The 15929-nt window shown below is 47.4% G+C and overlaps 1 protein-coding gene across 5 annotated transcripts in view; it reads right to left on the bottom strand.

Annotated features, from left to right (window-relative positions):
* The window catches only part of LRRC3B (leucine rich repeat containing 3B), a 436067-nt gene that overhangs the window by 77295 nt on the left and 342843 nt on the right, over window positions 1-15929 (bottom strand). Inside the window, exon 1 of one of the 5 annotated variants that reach the window (XM_034662089.1) lies at window positions 12383-13053. The exons of 3 other annotated variants lie outside the window; for them this stretch is intronic. The gene's annotated coding sequence lies outside the window, so the exon portion shown is untranslated. Of the gene's footprint in view, window positions 1-10092; window positions 10985-12382; window positions 13054-15929 lie in introns of those variants that run through there. One more of the 5 variants, XM_034662090.1, reaches the window with a different exon arrangement.

The following is a 15929-nucleotide window of genomic DNA, read 5'->3' as shown; positions in this document are numbered from 1 at the left end:
GCATGGCCAATGTCTTGTGAGGGAGCTCCCCTTGGGTTGTAGATGGCCTTGATCTTGCTGTATCCTCACAAAACTGTTCCTCAGTGGGTGTGGCTGGCAAGAAAGGAGGCAACCTCTCTGGTATCTCTTCTTATAAGGCCACTAATCGAGGGGCCCACCCTCATGACATCACCTAAAACTAATTACCTCTCAAATACAGTCACATTAGGGGTTAGGGCCTCAAGACGTCTTAAATATCAAATGTGCTATGTCACCTATAATGTNGTTCCTTCCTTTGACACGTTGTTAATGAATGCCTACTATGTGCCTGGCTGGTGGCGAACATCACATACAGTGGTATAAACACAGACATGTCTTTGCTCAAGAAATGTTTCACAGGGTGGCTGGGAGGCCAGCCTAACTTATACCAACCTCCCGTATTAGTCATATCGGGCTGCAGTAAAAAATACCACAGCCAAGGGGACAGCATGGCCAATGTCTTGTGAGGGAGCTCCCCTTGGGTTGTAGATGGCCTTGATCTTGCTGTATCCTCACAAAACTGTTCCTCAGTGGGTGTGGCTGGCAAGAAAGGAGGCAACCTCTCTGGTATCTCTTCTTATAAGGCCACTAATCGAGGGGCCCACCCTCATGACATCACCTAAAACTAATTACCTCTCAAATACAGTCACATTAGGGGTTAGGGCCTCAAGACGTCTTAAATATCAAATGTGCTATGTCACCCATAATGTTAATTCAGTAGACTTAACTGTTTCAAATGCATCTCAGAAGAGTAGGACTCTGGCTCCTCTGCGATTTGGCTACCGCAGTGGTTAGGGCTGAGGGCCTAGACGTCAACAGATGAGAGCTAGAGCGGCACCAGGCACCGCAGTCCTGAGGACCCAGGTGGTTTGGGGTTTAGAGGAGAGTAAAATAAACTCAGGTCAGCATCTAAAGCGGAAATCATAAGATCTCTGCGCTGAGGTCAAAATACGGAAATGATATGCTTTTAAAAACCAGGTGTCTTCAAGGCTTGCCTGCCTCTTTGAGGCTTCTCATGATCAAGTTCAATCAGGCAATACAGCAAAACAAAGAAAAATAACACAAAATCAGAATGACAGCAAGATTCAATGTATTATACTAGGCCTGAGGTTTTCACAGAGCTGCAATTACAGAGCACTTTTAACCAGGCCTGAGGAAGTAGGCTTGCTGCATACTCACCCCTCTGCTATGAGAAAGCCAACATCCACCCAGCCCGGCCTCTCAACTAGAAATGCTTTGACTCTTCCAGAGTTCAATCACTTCCTTAAAAGCCATATGATCAAAGCCAGCCTGGAATGGACAGGAATCAAAGAGGAGAAATCCCAGAAATCCAAGTGCGGGATTTGACTCTGCCTAAAACTTCGTGCAGCTGACTTCCTTTCACACAATCCTCCGCCACCTCAAAGAGACAGTCAGCACACATCACAGAGGTTGAGTGTGCCTTTCCCCATGNCACAGAGGTTGAGTGCGCCTTTCCCCATGGTCCTGAATCCACGCAGAGGCAACCAATAACTTTGAGCTGGATCTTTGCCATACAGACTTCCAAAATGGAACGTCAAGCTCCTTCATGTTTTTCACTGAACGAAGGGGAAAAAACACTCCTACATTTCTCTTCCCCCATCTAGTGTCAAAATTGAAAAGGCAGGTAAGGACATTCAGGTATCTTTGGGTGACTGAACCCACGCTTAGGGCTGTGTTGAATGTATGGCTCTCCCACAGCACATGGGGTCTGGGAATAATTCTAACGCACGTCTGCTTCTTTGCAGGGGCTTTTATCTCCATAATCCAAAAGGATCCTCACAGCAAGTTACGTGGGATGAGAAATATGATAGCCAGTTGGTAGAAACCCAGGGCTCAGAGAGTTGAATGGGCTCTCACCTTTGGTCACACAGCAAATGGCAGAATCCTATTCAAAATCAGGAATTCCAAGGGCAAATGTTATCATCGTCACACAAGCTTGGGAACTAGAACTCCATTCTTCTGTGGAAGGCTGGATACAGCTTGCAGATGTTTTCTGTGTTTTGTGCTGTTCTGTCTTTAATTGAATCAGTTCAACCATTAAACATCAGGAGCTTTCACATAAAAATCTAGATTTCCAGCTTTTTTGGGAAAATCAAAGCTCAGATCCATGCTCACACAGGCAACAGAAGAGTGGAGCTAAAAGGAGACTGTAGCTCACTTCCCTGTGGATAACCCATAACCCAAACCTGATAAAAGACTCCCTCTCCCTCCATGGGCTCATGCTCCCTACTCAGGACCGTAGCGGGTCATGCTGTTCCCTGCTTCCATGCCTGTGCTCACGTGACTTCCCTCCTCTCCGATGCCTCTGTCTGTCTTGCCGGTTTGGTGGGCGTGTGTGAGCAGTCTTTCAGGATTCAGGTCAAAGGCCCCTGGCTCCCTGAAGTCAATTCTTGGTATCCCTGGAAGAACTAACAGGCCTTTGTCCAGGGCTCTTGAATATTTTCTTGTGTTTATTTTATCGAACATATTTTCATATGTGCATATTCAGTATTGGGCACATAGTAGGCAATGAACAACGTTTTGATCATTACTAAAAACAAAGAAGTAAGTAGTATTATCATGTGCCAGATACTGTTCCGAGGACCTTATACACAGGAACTCATTTAAGCCTCACAACATTTCACACGGAGAAAATGGGGACCTATGAAAGGTTAAGACATTTTCTCGGGAGTCACTCATCTTGCCATTAAGTTGCAGAAGGGGAATTAGAACCGAGTCTGGCTACCTTCGGATAGAGGGGTGGATGGACNGATGCCTCTGTCTGTCTTGCCGGTTTGGTGGGCGTGTGTGAGCAGTCTTTCAGGATTCAGGTCAAAGGCCCCTGGCTCCCTGAAGTCAATTCTTGGTATCCCTGGAAGAACTAACAGGCCTTTGTCCAGGGCTCTTGAATATTTTCTTGTGTTTATTTTATCGAACATATTTTCATATGTGCGTATTCAGTATTGGGCACATAGTAGGCAATGAACAACGTTTTGATCATTACTAAAAACAAAGAAGTAAGTAGTATTATCATGTGCCAGATACTGTTCCGAGGACCTTATACACAGGAACTCATTTAAGCCTCACAACATTTCACACGGAGAAAATGGGGACCTATGAAAGGTTAAGACATTTTCTCCGGAGTCACTCATCTTGCTATTAAGTTGCAGAAGGGGAATTAGAACCGAGTCTGGCTACCTTCGGATAGAGGGGTGGATGGACAGACAGAAGGAAGGAAAGAGAGAGGGAAGGAGGGAGAGCCAGGCAGGTGAACTGTCAGGAAGAGGGAATGGCACGTTTAGTGGCAGGAACTGCAAGGCTGTCAGTGGTGGCAGGGGCAGCTGTGTGTGCTGGTCAATTTTAACAACAGATTCCCTGGGAATAAAAGCCCTGCTTTGTAGTCTCTTTGAGTTTCTGTGGCGTCAATAATCCTACCAGAGGGGATTTCGAGGTACCAACATGAATATCACTGAACGCAGAGTTGGAAAGAGGAAATGTGACCAGTTGGCCGTACTCCCCAGACCAACTCCTCAGCTGGAACACAGGAGGGCACAGGACGTGCCCAGGAAAGTGACCAAGGAAGAGACAGGCAGGACCAGGTGAGGAAGGAGCCATTAAACCATACTAAGGATGTAACTTCCTAGACGCAACAAGGAGTAACTTGCAAGTTTTTAGCAGGAAATGACACATCATACGGTTATGAAGATGGGCACACAGTCAAAACTTCATCTCCATCATCTGTCCTACAACTTTCCTTGGGTGACAGTTTTGTCTGCAAGGAAACTTATCGATGATTCTATGCTTTCCTTACTCTATCCCTTTACCCATCAGCAATACTTCCCTCTACCAATACCCCTGACAACCACCACCATCGGGGCTCTTGGAAGTGCTCCGGGTGTGAACAGACTCTCAGGACTGTAGAGTGTCTCCTTCTCACTCTTGGTTCTGTGGCATGTCAGGGCCAGAAGGCCTAAGCGAAGTGAGCTTGAACCAGCTGAACAGGAAAGCCATCCTAGGGAGTATAAATAAAACAATGCCAGATGCACTCTTGTCATTGTAGACCACAGAGCTGGTAGGGGCTCTAGAAAGCTTTGAGTTTACTTGGGCAGTAGAGCAGAGGGCAGTCAACTTAACCAGCCCAAAGATATTAAGCTGCTTAAGGTCAAAGCTAGAAGCAGAATCAGGTTGCCTGGTTTCCAAATACTCTACCTGCGTATAAAGCGGATGTTTTCTGACATGTAGTCTCCCCCTGCAAAGTCAAAGGTTTTCTTGGGAGAGCTTTCTCTACTGAGCCTGTGATCTCCAAGATCAGCGACATCTTGTCATCTTCTCCCTATGCAGGGCAATAGGAGCCATCTGTTTAGAAAACACTCTATGACCACAGTCCCCTCTCTATCACTCAGGCCTTATTATCCAGCTTAAGAATTCTCCAGATCTGGACCTTTTCCCATGGGTCTCCATCCACCTGCCTGCACGGAGGCCATTTCCTGATAACCAGGAAGTGGGCAGGGAAAGGAAGTGAACCTTTCAAAGCCATTGTGGCAGCTCTGCTTTGGGGAAAGAAAAAAAAAATCATTGGAGGGGGAACTAAATACTTTCAGCTGAAATGCAATGCGATCTGATAATTCAACCTCACTTCAGGTGAAACTAGCCAAGGCTACGGGGCATGGAGCCAAGGTGGCCACTGGGAACTGAAAAACAGGCCAATATTCATCTCTCCAGGAGACAGAGGCTGCTGCTGCTCCAAGGTAGCCCGTCTTCTAAGGCATCCCGTAGCCTGCCTATGCCCCTGATCTACGACTCTCTTTTGCTAATGGTGTTTTTTATTTGCCAATGCCCATCAGTATCTACCACCATATCCCTGGGAATAGGGCAGGTAAAGCCAGTTCCTTGGGCCAGAAAAGTGAAAAGTGGTCCAGAGAGAGAGATCCCAGAAAGATAAAAGCAGCTAGGAGGACCCTGGTACAATTTGTCCACGCCTGTTCCAATGCACACCTACAGTGTCAGTTGCAGATACTGAAGTATATGGGTTTGGGGTTCTTGGGGTCACAGACGTTTGGGCATCTATCCATAGAATTAAGTGAGCCACACGCTTGAATGGGAAAAAAGTCACAATTGTGTTTACTAACATTGAAGTACAATTTAGTATTTCATTCCATTATAAGTGCAGGCTGCAAACCTGACATGTAGTAGCGGAGCCAGCGATTTTGCCACTGATACAAATGAGATATTTTCATATCAGAACTCAGCTGTTGCAGTGATCTCGAAGCAGCATTGCTGCTGATCCCTTCTCAGGAGAGATGGTAGCCATCCGTCCCGCCAATAGATCTCGTTGTTACACACAGTAGCAGGTCACAGTGGTGTGTGTGTGTGTGTGTGTAGTGTTATAATCATCTGCATTGCATTTTAAGCATTTAAACACATTATTCTGGGGTCCCTAAGCTTGGCAGACTGCCAAAGGGCTGCAAGGCATCAGTGAGATGAAGAGCCCTTGGCCAGGCAACTGAGGAGCCACATTAACCAGGGACAGGGAATGTGAGTATGAGACCACGCCCTCTGGCGGAGCCGCTAGCCCGCCTGCCTTTGTGTTGACCTAGACCTGGAGGAATTATTTGGGTACATTATTTCTTCCTTGTACACTTCTTGAGCTCTTTATCATTCCCATTCCCTTTCTTTAGCGTCTGATTTCTATGCCTTTTTAATCTTATCTTTCAGGTCTGGCTTACTACCAAATCTGATTTAGTCTTTCTGTACTAATGGCTGGGTTCTTGTCCTTCAGGTGGTCTGTTTTCCCTCTTGGCCTTCCTCCCTTACCCCCTTTCTCTCCTCCCCCTACCCTCCACTGCAGCTCTGTTACCTCTCTCCTGACCTGGCTGGCTATCAGTCATCCCTCCTTTTTGGGTTTTGCAGTAGACGCTCTGGGCACCAAGAGTCTACACAATACCTTGCATTAGGGAAGGGAGGTAATTTTGTCTACAGGATGTGTTTCTAAAAGGCAACCAAAAAACAGACTGACCACCTGGACAAATGCCAACAAAACATTCCATAGTAAGAAGGTACCTACCTTTGCCAACCCAAGCTTAAATATAATTTGTAAGAGGATGCAACACATTCCTGCCTGATAATCCCTGATGACCAGATGCCTAGGGAAGATCAGCAGACTGGACCAGGAGTCTTCTCAGTGTGTAAATTCCCAGTATACTGCTTAGTCACTGCTAACAGGGTGAGCCCTCTGTAAGCAGGCCTAGACCAGCAGTGCTTTTCTAAATCAGAAGTAATGAGGTTAGACGAGAGGAAAAGCCAGTGTGACTTCGTGACCTTTGTGCTTTGGCTTTGGACAAACATACAAGTGCGCTGAACCTCCTCCCTGCCCTCACCAGGGGAAATATTTGTCCTGAAACAGCCAACTCACCCGGCAAGGTATGGAATACTCACATGTAGACTGAAAATTATATCAACAGCCTAAAAAAGAAAGGAAGGAAGAAAGGAAAAAAAAAAGGAAAGAAATAAAGAAAAGAGAAACAAAAAACCTAATCTGTATTTGAAAATATACTTTGTTTTGTCACATATTGTCATATGGCTCACAATATTTTATTTTTTTTATATTTGTTTCTATTATATTTCTAAGACAAGGCACGAATCTTTAAAAAAACACTGAAAGTGTAGTGACACTTCCATTGGACAGTTGCTAACATAAAAATCAGCTCAGAGAACTTAGGAAAAATTGAAACCACAAATTTTATAAACTTAGCTGATCTGTTCTTTGATCCTCTTAAAGAAAAAAAATCTATTTTTATCAAGATGGTTCTTTTTCAATATTTGTTCATTAGTTTATTTTAAATGAATTATACCACCCTTATAATGAACTTATCCCTTTTGAGAAAATCGTATATTCCAAGCTGATTAGCTCTTGAGAAGATTGCAGACTTCTTTCTCACATACAATGGCCATTTCATAGGTCATGTTGCAATGTATTAATTCACTAGCTTTTTAGGAAGCATGGATAGCTATATACACGTATGTCAAATAGAAGAGCTTCCCTCATGGTTCCCAACCACTTGTAGAATAAAGCTCATCGAAGTCACAATCTGCAGGTAAAATGTTAAATGTATTGATTATATGGAATATTCAAACTTAAATATAAATTAAGATATTATATATTTATTTAAAATAAAATCCACGAGAGTAAAGCTTCTCAGTTTCTACTTAGTGCTCCTTTTTTTTCCCCCTGCCAATGTCTTTTTCAAACTGCACAGAAACTTATTATGTGGCTTCTCTTGTTACTAAAAGTAGGTCAAGTTCGGATGCTCTGGTCCTTGATTATGTTTTTATTTTCAAGTATCTAACCCAAACTGAGAGTTTGCATGCTATGTATGACATAAATGAGTTTATTCATTGTGTTCTGAATTAAAGGGCTTTGTTTTTTTCATATCCTTTTTCCCAGAACATGTTTAACAGTAATTGTTATTCTGCCAACAAACTGATATCAATGTATATGATTTAAGATAAATACATGCAAAAGGAAGTGTCCCAGCAGAAGTGCTGTGTGGGCCCTTTAGCCCTCCACCACACAGGAGCCACAGCAAACTAGGTAGAGAGGATGCCTGTCATGCCCAGCTCAACAGGGTGAGGCTCCAGCTAAGCCTCCTACCAACCCTGAAAAGCTATGAGCTGGGAACCAGGGCGTCTGCCCAGATCAGAAAGGATTCTTCTTCCTGTGGTTCCTAAAAGGGAGCCCGTTTCCTTTTGGCTTTTGCCATACCTGAGTTCAACATTACATCTTTTTTCCCTCTCACATTGCTATAATCTAACTGAATCAGCATCCCCACCTTCAGAAGGCTACCCTTCTGGGATAATTTGATTTTTCATGGTTCTCCCTGAAAAATAGGGTAACTAGGCATATTTTTTCTGACTTACATAAGACAATATTCATTTCTAATAAATTCTCTAGAAAGTGAATGCTTCCTTTGAGATAACTGGGGACTCTGGGATTTAGATCAGTCAACCCAACACAGATGGCAAACTGAGGTGGTAGGTAGGTGCGGAAGGGGGAAGAAGAGCATCTTTTAGCACAGGGTGTCCATAGCCATTCCTGTCATCCCAAAGCCCTTTATCAGCCACGCCTCCACCGACCCCCACCCCAGGTTCTTGACAGCACTGTTCCCCCACCCCCACCTTATCCTCCTCCACCCCCATTCACTGCCTGAGGGCTTCTGTCCTGGCTTGCCACAGTATTAGGGATGGAAATCCTATTCCAGGCTACATAAAGGCACCAAGTTTCCACCATCTGTCTGCCTGTAACTCTTACCCCTCATGTGGTTCTGAGAAATAGGCTTTTCCCAGTCCCCCTCTCTGTTTACTCCAGCTGACTTTGTCTTGATTTGTCTCCAGGGGCAGGACATCCTGATACCACAGCTACAGAGAAAAGACAGGGGATGTTCCTAGAAACCAGAGTTCTGCCCTACAAGAATGCCTAGGGGTATATGGAGTCCCTAAGTTGCTGGAGAAGGTCCCTCTGTTATAGGGGCTCAGTGGGTGAGAGAGTGGCAAAGGACTATTTTTCCCCTTTCTGAGCCCCAAGTATAGCCATTAGAAAGATACTGTTTTGCCTCAGATTTGCATCAGCCTGAGGTTTGACCCAAGGGTCAGAAATCCAGAAGAAATAATACTGAATCATTTCATTGTATTCAAGAGGATTTCTCTTATTTTCCCAAATACTTGGGCATGAGGCCAGACAGAGCTATTCAAGTTGACAAAAAGACTGCTAAAATGATTGAAAATCCCCTTAGTTTTATTTAGAGTCATCTAAAGGTTTGCATGGTTAGTTAGACTCTGTTGATCTGAAGGTGTATAAGTATTAGGTTGCAATTTTTTGCAAATGAGGCACATTTGTGATGGTTTATCCATTATATGTAGCTACTTTTTCTGGTCATGCTGATTGAGGCATTTATGAAACACAGAAAAGTCAACTTTTTCTAATAAATAAGTTTTTATGTAATTAATTTGGAGAAGCTGAAAAACAACAGCAGGGGACGTAATCTATTTAGGCATCAACATAGTTTATTTTGACCAAGAATCAGAAGACAATGGTTCTAGTACTAGTTATGCTAGGAACACACTGAGTAGCCTTGAGCACATCACCGAATTCCCTCCCTGCCTCTGGATTGGGAGCAATGCTATCTGAGGTCCCTTTAGCTCTAATATTCTTCGATTCAATCACAAGAAAGGGACTCATTTGCAAAAAAACAGTTTCTACAGTTTGTGACTATAGAATCTCTGCACACCTTTGAATTTCCCCCTTGCCATTTCTCCTCATATTTAAAAAGGGAATGTCTACCAAAAGGTCCAGAAAAGAAGTTCATTGCCAGCTGCCAATTCCCTAAATTTACTTCCAGTACCAGGATCTCATCTTACCAAGATGCACCTCGACAGACTCCGAGAGGGGCGATATGCACCCTCAGTTTCCCTAGTGCCATAGGCAAGAACAGGCACTTATATCGTATGCCCCTGGAGTTTGGAGTAAAAGGCTGGGGCCCTCACCCATACTTCCTCGTGGACAATAGGTCTTTAGTACCAAATAGGGCTGAGAGCTTGGGGCACATCCAGTGTTCCCTCCCCACAAGAACTAACCAGCTTCACCGCTTACTGGCCGGATGACAACGAGAGCAAATAACTTAATTTCTCCATGGCTTAGTTTTCTTATCCATAAAACCGGGAAAAACAACTTTATCGTCCAGGGTTGTTGTGAGGACTAAAACTAAAACAGTTTACCCAAAATATCAAGAACAGTGCCTGGCACAGAGTAGGAGCTCAATAAATCCTAGCGTTGATTATTATTACTACCTGTCTCCCCAGGATAGCTCAGCAGCGGCGGAGGGGGCGGGGAGAGACACTTTGGTGTGGATTTAAAGTCTTCCTTCAAGAGTTACACGAAGGACATGTTTCAACCTGTTTCTAGAGCAAAGGGAAGTGGCCTGAGCACAAACCCAGGTAATAAGCATCTGGAAAGAAATGGGCCCTGGGGTGTCGGAAGCTAACTCGCCCGGGGTGCCGGACTTCATTCTGGGATCCTACCTCTGGTGTCCAGGTAATTCGGCGGAAGCCAACGCTCTATCCCCCGCGATGCCCGGCCTGTGAGGGTGTGGCCTTTGTGCTCAGGAGCTGCACCCAGAGTCTGTGCTGAGGGAATCCCCGTTCCCGCTCCTTGGGGCTCTGAAGCTTGCAGCCGGGAGACTGGGAGCTCGCTGCTCCAGGGGCGCCCCAGGATGAGAGTGACCGACCTCAGGATTCCTCCGCGGAGCCCTGACGAGTCGACGTCTCTTCCGGAAGGGTCTGGCCAAGGTGTGGGGCCCAGAAAAGGGGACTGCGCTGAGCTCTGCTCTCTCCCCGCTGGTTACGGGAGAGCAGCAGACTTACACAGGGCAACTGCAGAGACGGCTGTGCCCCTAAAAGCCTGCACGTGGGAGGCCTGAGCAGGCAGGGCCAGAGGGTTTGAAACAGCTCCAGAACCCACGCAACCTGCAAATTCTTCTATGGGCCAGTAGGAACCAGGAACCGGACTCTCAGCAGAAGGCGCTGCTTGGAGAGGGGCGTGCACCTCCTCAGAGAGAGAAGGGTTAAAAGAGGGTCTTCCAGGCCTTTGGTAGCCCAGTGTGTTCCCCAGCTGGACAAACGGAGCCCGGGGGCTGCCCGTTCTTTGCCACAGCAGTCTACGTCCCCTCCCGCAGATGGTCTTCCATTCCAGATTGCCGGGGTGCAAAGGAGGAAAGAGCCTCGCCTTCCTGCATCCACCAAAGCGGCTGGAACAACCAGAAGGATCTACCTAGGGGCCCAAACGTGGACAGACCCATCTCTGCCCGGGGGGCCCCGGGCCCGGAAGCTAAGTCTCCCCTCACCTGATGCCCACACCCCCTCGCCTGCCCCGCACGCCCTCCAGCTCTGCGCTCTGGAGCCTGCGGGAGCAGCGTGGGGCTCCCCCACTCCTTCGCTCCGCCCAGGTGCGATTTGCGGAGGGGCGGGGGGGGGGAGGTGGCTCCCACTGCAGCCTCCGCCCCTGCGCTCTCCACCAACCGGTTCGAACCCCTGTCTACTCGCCAGGCGCTGGGGACTCCCCCCTACCCCACACACACGCCTCCCCTGGGGGCCAGGAATCCCCTTCCCACCCTGCGGCTGTGCAGACCTCTTTGACTCCGAGCGTGGGGCAGGGAAGGTGGGAGTGGGTCTACCAACCCGGCTGCAGAGGTGGAAGGGTGTATAAGTGGGTGCCGGAGAAAGGAGGGGACTACGGTCCTCTTATAAGGAGCCGGAAAAGGCATCCCTGGTCCATGATTCGACCACTCAGTCACCGCCTAAGATGCCAACGCATTCAGAATCTCGCCAGGAGGTTTGTTTCTCCTGGAGGGGAAGACCGCCCCATCCCAGGCACCCAGAAGCCTGCCTTCCCAAGTCCCCCTCGGGCTCTGGCATTCCTGGTCTCCATTCTGCCTTCCTGCGCCTCCCCAGGTGCCCAGCCCCTCCCCCATCTGTATTTACACACCCGGGCCAGAGCCCTCTGGGCTCAAATCCCTTTTCCTCTATGTCAGGTGACGGCTCGGGGCTGGCCCCTCGCCCACTTTAAAAGCAGAGCCCTCTGGTACCCTTTCAACCAGACCTACCCCCGACCTTCGGTTTCCTCCTCCACCCCTCCAGCAACATTTCCCTCCCCGAATGACTTACTTCACCCACCCGGATCTGCACTTGCAGTTCCCGCGGCACAGAGCCGCAAGCCACTCCAAGGGTTTCATTACCGAGTTGGGGGTGGCATTCGCAAGGATGGACCGGCTCCCGCCGCGCTAGACAGAGCCCCAGCGATAGCCGCAGCCTTCCCCCCTACGTCCCACCCCTCCTATTTCATTATCTCTGCTCCTATCCAACCCCCACAGGCAGGATGAGCACTGCTGGGTCCCAAACCCTCGCCTCTCTAGCGGGAGCTGCAGGGAGTGAAAAGTCGACTAGCAAGAACACCGAGAGAGAAATGGGCAGATGCAAACGTCAGGGGATGGTAGTGGGGGAGGACTGGGGGAAGGGCGCACGCGAGAACTAGACGTGCAACTTGCATGGCACGGGGTGAGCACAGCGCAGAGAGGGGGGCACAAAAGTTTGCAGACTATTGCACGGCAGCCGGCTGCACGCAAACAGAGGGGTCGACTCCCCCTCGCCAGGAGGGGTCTCTTCCAGGGTTGGCGCCAAGGGGCCCGGGGGTTTGGACATATCTCTGACCTGGGGTGATAGTTGCCCTCTACTTGTTACGGAAGAGACGGCCTAGGCACCCGGGCAGAGGGACGACACCGCGCTTTGCGAAAAGCAACAGGCGGCTGCACCTTACCTTGCGCCAGTCCCGGGCCGGGGTGGCTGCTCCATCCTCGTGGCGCAGGGAGGAGGCGTTGGATGCGTCTGCCTGGGGGTGTGCGCTGCCAGAACTGCAGCGGCTGCTCTTCGCACCCCGCTGCTAGCCGGGCTGCCCACCCCGAACCCGGCCGGCCGAGAGGGCTCGTTCCGGGTCGCGGCGGCGGCGTTAGTGCGCGGCGGCTGGAGCGCGGGACGCGGGCAGTGCGTGGCTCGCTGGCGTCCTCCCGCGCCTCCGCCGAGCGAGGGTGCGGCCCCGGCCCGGCAGCCGTGCAGAGCACCGCTGGGCTCCCGCTTCTGCGGCGGCTGCTGCAGACCCTGCGCCCGGCCCCGGAGCCTCGCAGGAGGAGGAGACAAAGACGCGAGCGAGGCGAAGCGCCGCTCGCCCAGATGCGATCGTCTCAGTCACTAGAGGGGAATCGCCTCCAAACCCGGGGCTGGGGATAAGGGAGGAGGGGAGAGGAGGCAGGGGACTGGAAAAGCAGCAGGGAATGAACGTGACAGTCGGAGCCCTGCCGCCGCCTCGCCCGCGCTGCCCTGTCGCCTCCCGGGTGGAGGGTCCGGAATGGAGAGAGAGGGCGGGCGCTGAGCGTTTGCTGCCGGAGGAGAGGAGCTGAGGTGGGAGTACTGGCTCCCTCCGCCTCCCTTGCCTTCCTTCCTCGCACCCCCGCCCCATCCCCCGCCTGGCCCCGCCGGTGCATAGCTCCACTCTCAGGAAGCTATGGCCCCATTCTTTCTGCTGTTTTTCCAACTACTGAGATCAGAGCTGAATGAAACTGCCAGAAGAAGCATAACGTGGTAATGGGTTGATTGTCCTCTAATGGGGAAAAGGCGCATGCTTAAAATCTATTTGACAAATGATTGCCTACTGGGTGCCAAGTACTGTACTAGGCTGTTCTGGGGTAAGATGAATAAAGTGAGATATCCTCCCGAAGGCTCAATGATCTAATATAAGAATGATCCCCTGCAGTTCCTGAAGCCCAAAGTTTTGGGAATGAGTCGTGGCCCCTGATTCCCACTCCCAACCAGTCCAGTTTCCCAAAGCAGAAGGTGTTAGGAGAATTGAATTTGCCTTCCCATTGCAGGGATGACTTTGAACGTACAGCCAAAATGGAGTGTATAGTGTATATAGACCCTAAGAAAGTACGTGCGTGTGCGTGTTAAGATTAAAGCAAATTACTGCTTTTAGCAGTTCTTATGTCATGATTTAAATTATTCATCAGATCTGCACCTAAATAAATAAATGAATAAAACAAACAAGCAATTTGGGCCAGATCAGCTGGTCTTCCACATCTACAAATGCCACCTTCTTTGACAGCCCTTTTCTACAGCCCTAACCCCTTACTCTAGGCAGAATTACCTCTCCTCTTCTCTTTGATGTCACGGTCATGTGTGCCAATCACTTGCAGAATTCACATAGTTACAGATTTTTTATAGACTTCTATTGCTTTACTCACCTCTATTATCTCCTTCTTTCTCCTTTTTTTTAGGATTTTGCTGCAACACCCAGCCTTGTTTTGTGGCTAATGGATACTCAAGGAAAGCTTAACCAATTGAAGGTCATTTTCTCCTTTAAACCACAGCTAAATCCCAGTGTCTCCAGAATTAAGGAACTTGGGTGATGAAATTTTTAAGTTTGGGGCAGGGGAGGACACAGAGAGTTCTACTCTCAGCTCCCTTGACCTAGAAATGTTAAATTATGTCATTCATTTGTATTTCTAGATAATTTTCTTCTCCCACTGACAAGCCCACCAATTCTGCTGAATTCCCAGAGGCAAGGGAAACCAAGCTGTTGGACAACTGCATAGAGCAATCAGCTGCCAACACCTAGAACAAACCCATTCCAGATGGAGAATGACCAAAACCTCTTTGATCATTTCAAGACCTGTGTCCAGTATGTTGAAAGCCTGTCAATGTTTCCCCACTTCCAATGAGGCTCTCCTTGTGAATGCATTTTAGAATAGTTTGAACAGTATTTCATTGCTGAGAGGTAAAAAATGTGCTGTGGAGTTTAGGGATATTTAAAATTGTTCTTTATTTTCCACGCCCACTTCCTGAGCATTGTAGGGTGGATACCCTAGATCAGGGATGCTCTATGGAAAGGGTCCAAAATGAGTAGGAGATTCGAGAAAATGACTGCTAAGATATCTTCTGTTTCTAAGATGATACTGTGATTGGAAAGGTGGTGAGTTCTTTGTGGTTTAAGTTTTCCTTATTAATTTTGTTTTGTTTTTTTTTTTTTAAGTGAAGTTTTAGGACGCAGACACAGGTACATACGGATGGCAGGTATGTAATTTGGTATACTTTGTATAAAGGGAATTATGATGTTACTCTTGGAAGCATGAAATTTTTGCATGCCACTGTCCTTAAGACTCTACTCCCAGAAATTCATCATTAGGAATAACTACGGCTGTAGATGTATGGTAAGATTTATCTACAAGGATATTCATTGCAGTGTTATTTATTCTAGTGAAAAAAAATGGAAAATAAAATCAAATTGAAATGCCTAGCAAGATAGGAATAGTGAGGGGCGCCTGGGTGGCACAGCGGTTAAGCGTCTGCCTCTGGCTCAGGGTGTGATCCTGGCGTTATGGGATCCAGCCCCACATCAGGCTCCTCCTCTAGGAGCCTGCTTTTTCCTCTCCCACTCCCCCTGCTTGTGTTCCCTCTCTCGCTGGCTGTCTCTCTCTCTCTGTCAAATAAATAAAAAATCTAAAAAAAAAAAAATAGGAATAGTGAAATATTTTGTAAGTCTGTAAGTGGTTGTAAGTGAATGAGTGAATATTGTCAATGACAGTTATAATTTTAGATGCAAAAAAAATCAGAGGCACAAGATGGGAGATACAATAATAAAAATTAATATCTGGAGTAAACAAATGTAGGTTTGGAGCTAGACATTTCTGTTTGATAGCTATGTGATCTTAGACTTGAACTTCCAATTCCTCAACCCTGTAACTGGTTGATGTTGCTTTCCTCAGAGTGTTGTGTTTTAAATGAAATAGTATTTGCAAAACACTTACTACAGTGCCTACTACACGGTAAAATCTCAATACGTTTTTCTCTTGGTAATCATTAAATGTATAAATGTGAATACCTACATATATTTAGGCTCCTGTTGAGAGTGATATACATTCCGTATTAATAGCGGTTATCCCTGTTATATTTTAAAAATATAGGGTAATCAGAAGCAGAAGAATTTGTTTTTAATTTAGTTTTCTTTTAATTAAAAACAAATGATTTCTAATTATTGACACAGGAAACCTCTAGACTTGGCTGCTTTCTACTCCAGTTGATTCACGTGGTCATCAAGACTTGCTGACCGTTGGTGTCGACCATGCTATAAAAAGGATAAATGACAGGGCATGGAGTTTGTCACCTCTGATATAAACTTAGATTTGTTTTGTAGCAACCAGGAGTCAAATCCAGCTCAGCAAAATATGCTGTTTAATACCAGGAGCTGATTGGTTGCGGCCCCTGACTTGTCTTGACAGCCTATAAAAAAAAAAAAAAAAGAAGAGAAGAGAGGA

This window comes from Ailuropoda melanoleuca, chromosome 6 (genome assembly GCF_002007445.2).
Source record: "Ailuropoda melanoleuca isolate Jingjing chromosome 6, ASM200744v2, whole genome shotgun sequence".
NCBI classification, from domain to species: domain Eukaryota; kingdom Metazoa; phylum Chordata; class Mammalia; order Carnivora; family Ursidae; genus Ailuropoda; species Ailuropoda melanoleuca.
The sequence above is the reverse complement of the archived record's forward strand: the minus strand, read 5'-3'. Positions and strand labels throughout refer to the sequence as shown.